The sequence below is a fragment of the Euphorbia lathyris genome, chromosome 9 (genome assembly GCF_963576675.1).
Source record: "Euphorbia lathyris chromosome 9, ddEupLath1.1, whole genome shotgun sequence".
In the NCBI taxonomy this organism is placed as follows: Eukaryota; Viridiplantae; Streptophyta; class Magnoliopsida; order Malpighiales; family Euphorbiaceae; genus Euphorbia; species Euphorbia lathyris.
The window spans coordinates 80,927,629-80,936,343 of record NC_088918.1 but is presented as its reverse complement, the minus strand read 5'-3'; the positions used below and the strand labels follow the sequence as shown (position 1 = coordinate 80,936,343).

At 35.1% G+C, this 8,715-nt stretch overlaps 1 long non-coding RNA gene across 1 annotated transcript; it reads right to left on the bottom strand.

The window, feature by feature from the left end:
• Positions 1–2,731: 2,731 nt before the first annotated feature.
• On the bottom strand, positions 2,732–7,248 carry LOC136207446 (uncharacterized). Its single transcript, XR_010676618.1, has 4 exons — positions 6,855–7,248; positions 6,533–6,591; positions 3,700–4,689; positions 2,732–3,075 (listed from the first exon to the last, which is right to left on the bottom strand). It is a non-coding gene; the product is annotated as an uncharacterized lncRNA (long non-coding RNA).
• Between the last annotated feature and the right edge of the window lie 1,467 nt (positions 7,249–8,715).

The following is an 8,715-nucleotide window of genomic DNA, read 5'->3' as shown; positions in this document are numbered from 1 at the left end:
GTGCCTATGGCTTCAATGAAATGTTGCATTGCTGGTGCAAAGTTAGGTACGCCTAATGAAGAGTTTCCACCTAGCCTAGTGGGTGCACTCTGACCTACAGACCCTTCGCTAGATGCTTGGCCAGCATTCTCATTCCCATTAGATGACATGATTCTGAAATGTGAAAACAATAATATTAAGTATCATGTTAAAGTATGCATGTTTATGGCAGGTTCTAAATCATAAGAATGTAATACCACCTCTAATACTCCCTAGGAATCGTAAAATTGACGCTCTAATACCATTGTCGCACCCTGGCTTCCAATTTTTATGCAGGTCGGGGTGCGTGACCGGCTCGATCTGCCTTTCTCGTCTTTTAAGGTTTCGAGTCGCCACCAATCATCACTTGGAAACACGTATGCGGGCGTGATTGGTCGCCCTATCTGTTTGATTGACTCTGTGCGGTTTAGGTTTGGTAAAGATGGTCTCTGGAGAGATTCAATGTTCGTTTTTCCGATTACGTGTTGGGAAGAGATGTGATCTCACCCTACCCCGTCCGACGTATCGGTACTATTGTGATATTATGTGTTTGCTATTAGTTTTGCTTTGAATTATCGATATAAACCAGGCACTCGTGGATTTTGGGGTTATCGCGCTTAGTATTGTATTCTAATGACGTTTTCACATCGATTAGAATTAATTAGTTATGAATTCGGATGACGTTTTCACATCAATCCGAATTTGGTTACGAATTCGGATGACGTTTTCACATCAATCTGAATTAATTTAGTTATGAATTCGGATGACGTTTTCACATCAACCCGAATTAATTTAGTTATGAATTCGGATGACGTTTTCACATCGATCTGAATTAAGTTAGTTTATGAATTCGAATAACGTTTTCACATCGATCCGAATTAATTTAGTTATGTATTCGGATGACGTTTTTACATCGATCCGAATTAATTTGGTTTACGAATTCGAATGACGTTTTCATATCGATTCAAATTAATTTGGTTATTTTTATTGATTCGAGATAACATCTCGAATTGATTTATTTTAAATTACGTATATATACATAATCTTATTTTGAATCATTTAATGATTATAAAGAGACTATTTAATATACAAACTTAATCAAATTAATGGGAATATTTTAAATAAGAAAAAAAGCTATTGGCAAGTCTACATAATTAGTTTGGTAATGAACACTAAACTAAGCTAACGAAAAGTGAACTGATTAATCTAAAAACATTAATGAAATTAATCCAAACCTAAAGACTAATTGAATCACCCTTAAATCAATTAAAACCATCAACAAACTAAGCTAATGATTATGAAACATAGAAGGGAAAATTACAAAACTAGATCAAATGGGAGGCCCATTTACATATTTAACCAATTTACTCAACCTATTACATATCTAGACTCATTTTGTGTGACTTTCCAAAAATACCCCCAATATTTACGCGCGACTCGCCCCATCCCGTCTGACTTCGCATATTCCATACTATGCGAAGTCTGCGAAGTAAATGTTTGGGTTTGCTTGATGAATTTAGTTCGCATATGCGAAGCCTGGATGTGTTTTGAAGCTAATTCGCGAAGTAGTATATAACAAAAAAGGGCAAACAACAACGGATTCTAACATTCAAATCATAACATTATCAAAATTTACAAAAAGATTGCCACAATAACAACATTCAAATCATAACATTATCAAAATTTACAACAAGATTGCCACAATAACTAATCCGGTACCAATTTTGAAACGAAGATTACTCATCCGCTTTAAAATTGGCACCAGATTAAGTTAGGTCCACTTTGAAGATTGGCACCATAGGATGGACGTGTCCCATGGTGCACCCCGAGATTGACACAATCTCTCCTAACGAATCATTTCAGGAATGAATGTGTCAATCTTGGGGAAGTTCATCCCTATACAGGAAGGAAAATCATCTTCCCTGCAGCCCAGTACGCCGCCTTCCAGAAAGGGATGTTACGTATTCAACCATCTACAGAAAAATTTAACCGTGTTAGTTATGAAAAAGGACGATTTTGGATTCGCGAAATGAAAATTAGCGAAGCATGCGAATGTAAATGTGCATGGGAAGAGGTGATTTTACTTCGCATAACGATTCTTTCGCGAAGTCTGCGAGGTCTGAAATGTGACTATCTACGTCGCATATCGATGCTTTCGCGAAGTCTGCGAGGTCTGAAACGTAAGGATCTATTCGCAGACTTCGCGAACTAATAGATTCGCGAGGTAGATCCATACGTTTCAGACTCTTTCTCTTCGCAGAACGTCGCGAATTCATCGATTCGCGAAGTAGATCATCAAGTTTCAGGCTCGTTCTCTTCGCAGATCTCCGCGAATTCATCGACTACGCGAAGTGAATTCATGAAAAACGCAGGAAAAACAGCAGATACTTACATTTTTCGCTCCTAACAATATGATAAACTGGGAAGAACGACGGAAATAACGTAGAATAACCATTTCTGGAATGGTAACAAGAAGAAAGAAACCAATTAACGAACAGGAAGATGAAGAACCATGGCTTCGTTTTCTAGGGTGAGGAAGTTGCAGAATCAAGAGATGAAAAGAGAACTTCATTGTGATTTGGAAACATGGTGCAGATTTCATGCAATTTAAAGGCAAATAAGAAGATCAAAAGTCTTCAAATCATTAATGGAGGAGCCAAACCGTTTTCACGCACCAAGGAGAACAGGGGAGAGAAACCGATAGAGTGAGGGGAAGTGGGAAGGGTAGGGGTATTACGGGAAAGTCACACAAAATGAGTCTAGATATGTAATAGGTTGAGTAAATGGGTTAAATATGTAAATGGGCCTCCCATTTGACCTAGTTTTGTAATTTTCCCAACATAGAAATAGATCTTAAATTATAAAACATCAACCATTAACTATTTTAGGCATCAAAATATGGATTCAGTGAGGACACAAATGGGAATCGGGTTAGGAATTGACACAAATGGGAATGTGTCAATCTTGGGGAAGTTCATCCCTATACAGGAAGGAAAATCATCTTCCCTGCAGCCCAGTACGTCGCCTTCCAGAAAGGGATGTTACGTATTCAACCATCTACAGAAAAAATTAACCGTGTTAGTTATGAAAAATGACGATTTTGGATTCGCGAAATGAAAATTAGCGAAGCATGCGAATGTAAATGTGCATGGGAAGAGGTGATTTTACTTCGCATAACGATTCTTTCGCGAAGTCTGCGAGGTCTGAAATGTGACTATCTACGTCGCATATCGATGCTTTCGCGAAGTCTGCGAGGTCTGAAACGTAAGGATCTATTCGCAGACTTCGCGAACTAATAGATTCGCGAGGTAGATCCACACAAAATGAGTGAGGGGAAGTGGGAAGGGTAGGGGTATTACGGGAAAGTCACACAAAATGAGTCTAGATATGTAATAGGTTGAGTAAATGGGTTAAATATGTAAATGAGCCTTCCATTTGACCTAGTTTTGTAATTTTCCCAACATAGAAATAGATCTTAAATTATAAAACATCAACCATTAACTATTTTAGGCATCAAAATATGGATTCAGTGAGGACACAAATGGAAATCGGGTTAGGAATTGATATTAGGCCTAAAGAGAGAAAATATTAAAAGGCCCAAAGATTTAAAAAACATTCTCATTAACCCTAATTAAAAAGCATGTTATGTTTAAAACCCTAATATCAATTTCTCATGTTCACCTTGAAGCAGAAACCACAAAAAAACCGCCCCCTTTTTCACTTCATCTTCTTCCTCTTGCCTTTTCACCAAACCAAAGCTCAACCTCCTCCTTCCATGGCGTCTCTCTTTCTTTCCCTATTTCCATTTCTATTTCTTTTTTCTTCTTAAAAAACGCAGCTGCTCCTGCCATAGTCGCCGCCTCGTACTCGGTCGCTTCTCTCTCTCTCGTGGATCTGTTGATTTATTCCGATCTATCTGTCTGCGATGGTTCTCCTTCGATCGGCGGTCTGATTCACCTTGAATGTGACGAGTCCGTGGTGGTGACCGGCGGCTGGAGTAATTGTTTTCCTCGGATTAGGCGATTTCCGATGATGGTGGACAGTTTCCGGCGAGGGGAAAACGAGAACGTGCTTTGGAGAGGCGAAGCAAGAAACGTATGTGTAATATGTATATGCTCAGATATTTGGTGATAGAAATAGAGATTATATATGAATGATGTGCAAATCACAAAAGTTATGGTTTTCCTTTGCAGGATGCATATATGGGGGTTAAAATGAGGAACCATAATAAAGGAATTAAGTGACTCAACAGTATTGATGAAGAAATCTTGGTATTAATATTCATGTGGGTTACACTTGGTTTTGTTTGAAACAGACGATTCTGCTTTCTGAATCTACATTGAATTATTTTTGACCCGAGCGGACTCTGTTGGACTCATGCGGACAAAATCCCGAACTTTGGAATTTGTTATGCTTGAACTGATAGTTATTTGTGCCTTGGAATCAGACTTGAACGGACAATTACCCGTGCTTTGGATTTTGTTAGACTCGTACGAATAATTCTCCGAACTTCCGATTTGTTGGACTTGTACCGCAATGAGATAACTCAGCCACTTGAATATGATTCGGTCACTCTTTAGAATGTGCATTCTGATCTTGCTTTTCGGGGACAACGGGAATTTTTGGGTATCTCAGACATTGGCGAACGGGTCTTTGGATCTGTCAAAATTACTGTAAAAAAACAAAAATAATAAGAGAAATATTTATATACCAAAAATTTCATTTTTAAGCGTTCAATTGTCGTTAATCTATTGACTTTCAATTTTCGAATCCATTTGTCATAATTCGTTATTTAGAAATGGACTATATTCTAAACGTTTAATTATAATATAAATTGCAATCAAAGTCAATATTAACTTTAACTTTAATATACGATGTTACATCATAATTCGCAATTCAGACTAAGCATTTCTAAATATAGTTTACGACAAATAAACAAGTATTGAAATGTTAATTCGATGGATTGACATCTGAACCTTAATTAATAAATTATAACTCGAATTCAAGCAAATTCAATTTTATTCAGAATACGAGGAATATATCTCGAATAAAATTCATAATAGGTTAGAATTATACCTTAATTCTATTAAGTTGCACTTTGAATATAATTCGATATTTTTACCGATTTATACCGAAATACGACAAATTAGCCTTAATAGCATAATTTTTCCCCCAATAAATCATTTTCGAGATAATGTCATATATTCTGGATAATTCATGAATTGTTCAAATTTTGAGTGAAATTTATTAAAAACTTTAAAAATTGGTCCGGACAAAAATAGGTATCTACAACCATTAAATCTAACCCCTGTCCAGGGTCACATTGAAAACACACAGGAAACCAAACAATTATCATAATCAAGCATAAACACCGATATAACTACATAAGGCTCTCCTTTTATTACCATCTATCAAAATCTCATAACCCAAAAGGGTTCAATAACCAACCAAATAATTAAATCGATCAATAATATTCACTTAAATCTAAGCAAATAATCCAAACCAATAATATAATAAATCCTAATGAAAGTCTACGAAATTGCTAATGGGAATGGAACGCTTGTGCTTGCCAGCCTGAATGCAGGGTAAACTTGAAAATCTAGCAAATAGGAGACCTCTGAACCTAGCCTGAAAAATGTGGCAAGGGGTGAGCTGCCTACTCAATAAGCACAATTACAAATATATATATATATATATATATATATATATATATATATATATATATATATATATATATATATACACTTACATACCGTTCATATAGATTGTATTTGATCAATCATGCAATCATTTAAGTTAAACAAATAACATCACAACCAGACTCTTTACTAAACATGATATCCTAAAGTTATTATATTTATTTTAAGGGCCCTAGCTAAACCTAAGTGAAATATGTCCAATGGTCTCATGGTTAACAATATGCAATTGTATGTATACGCTATGGCCCTTAATTTCAGGACACGTATCCTTTTAATCTCGTAATAATTACCTCAATAACACGGTACTGCTATCGCTCCAGTTTTAGGACACAATACGATTTCCACTATAGTAAAATAACACCCTATCGCCTCCCTACCGAGACAGGTGCCTGTGATCACAGTATCCACAAACCTTCAGACCATTGTACCTATCCACTTAAACTAGCTAACTAAGTAAAATTCTAAAATAAGACATTCTCATTGTACCGTTGACGATTTCGTAGTCAAAATAAATGCTTCAGCATATTCTCAAATAATAAACATCATCTATAGATTTAAAACAGCAAAACCACACCCAATTTTAAACTTGAGCTCAAATGAGGTTCCATGCCATTAAACAATACTTATTTATAACACTTGAGCATCCAATAATTATTTCAAACACTTTGAGCAGCCAAGACAGACAAAAAAAAATAAATAAACTAACTCATATATTACCATTTCCAAAATAGCATGGTTTCACATAATTTCATAAATATTCTGGAACAATTTATATATAGATATGTATATAAATAAATATTAGTAGTTATGATTACCTCTCGTTCCAAAAGCTAATCAAATTGTTCGGGTTCTTGTTCACCCGTTTCTTCCTCGCCTATAAATATAAAAACACATTCCTATAATTAATTCGTGTTTAAGAAAAATGATAGATATGTAATGTATGTTCGGAATGTTCCTCACCTCTCCCCACTATATCAATTAAGGTTCCTGATCAGTCTAATCAATAACCCTATACTTAAATCTAAAATTCTAACCCTTTAAAAGTTCAGTTATCATAATTGACTAATAATTTAGAAAAACCATCCTATATATTGAAACCTATACAAAGGGGTAAAATTCTGTTTGGAAAACGCTCACCGGAGTCTTGCCGGAACGCGGTGGTCGGTTGCCGGAATTTCGTCAAAGTTGTTGGAAGTGCGAACCGAGACTGCCACAAAATAGCTAACGTTCAAGGGAGTCCAAAAGTACACTCCATTTACTACCAAAATCCTCTAAAAGGTTGAGATCTAACACCTTTCCGGTGAAAAATGTCAGCTCCGGTCACCACGCTTTTTGGTCAGAAAATATGAATAGTGGTCTCAAAATCTTCCTTACGAAATAAGGAATTTAATGGTATGATTTTCGCTTCAAGGGGTGGCCGGAATAAAGAGTTATGAAAGAAATTAGGGTAAAAGCTAAAAAGAAATCGTAAATTGCAGAGAGGTGAATTGGTTTGTATATTCAGAGTTCTATTTTTCCATCCCTACCTTAATAAAAAATACTATTATAATAATAATAATATTATTATTATCATTATGAAAGTTTGATGGGTCCACCCATTTAATTTAATTCTACATTCTTTTTTTTCCTACTTTTTTCTTATTATTATTATTATTATTATTATTATTATTATTATTATTATTATTATTATTATTATCATCATCGTTATTAGTATTAATTGTTGATAAAAATTCGGATGTTACAATATAAGATGTAAAAACTAAACAAGGAAAGCTAAAAAAAACTAATAAATTTACAACTATTGATCATGACTATTACTATTGACTCTTTACATTTATTCACACTGTCACATTAATTCTGAAAATTAATTAAAAATACAATTTATAAGATAATAAAATATAAAAATGTATTGTCATACATAACTTCAACTAAATAATATTCATTCATATAACATCTAAGAAAAATATAACAATAAATCTCTAATAATCTCTATTACATAAAACTCTTTATAATAGCAATAAAATAAATATCAAATTGTTTTAGCAAAATAAAAACAGGTTCTATGAAATAAGAATAATTCTTAGTCAAAGTAAATAACTGAAGGCTTTAAGGGAAGAGTAATAAACTCGGATCTACCAATAAATAAATTAACAGATTTAAATTACCTTTTGTAGCGTAGATCTGTTGAACAACAGTGGAAGTAATCAATCTTGGCTCCATATCACTGATTTAGGAGGTTACTACACCGAAGGAGCAATCTTCGTTGTTCCACGAACTAAGAGCTCTACCTGAGAAGACAATTTGATGAATTATTTCTGAAATTGACTCAACTTTTCAATATTAGAAGTAAAATTGCTTTTGACTGTCAACATTAAGGGTAAAATTGCACCACTTTAAACGTTAGGATTAAAATTGCGCTTGTCTGTAAACGTTAGGGCATGTTTACACCTTTTCCTTTTTATTTTGTCAAATTGTGATACAGCTCGGTCTCGAGTTGAGGATTTTAATCTTAAATCCATAAAGATGTGTTTAAAAATGGCGAAAGTAGTCAGTCCGACAGAGGACGCGGAAGAGGTCGAGGAGGAAATGGTAGATGACGAGGATGTGGCAGAAGTCAAGGCAGAAATGAAAACGGCAATAACAATAATAACAGAAGCACTCAATTCACCAGAGGCAGAGGAAGAGGCCGAGGTCGCGGTCAAGGAAGAGGAAACTGGAGGCCGAATGAAGGACGTGACAAGTCCAATATTCAGTGTTATAATTGCTCCAAGTATGGTCACTACGTGGTAGAATGTTGGAGTCCGCCTAAGGAGGTAGAGGAGACTGCCAATAATATTCAAGATGAGGAAGTAACTGGCACTGTGTTACTTACCTACGAAGGTGAAGAAAGTCGCGAAAATAATATATGGTATCTTGACAATGCGGCAAGTAACCATATGTGTGGTGACAAGAAGATTTTCGTGGAGCTCTATGAATCCGTTCGCGGTAATGTTGTATT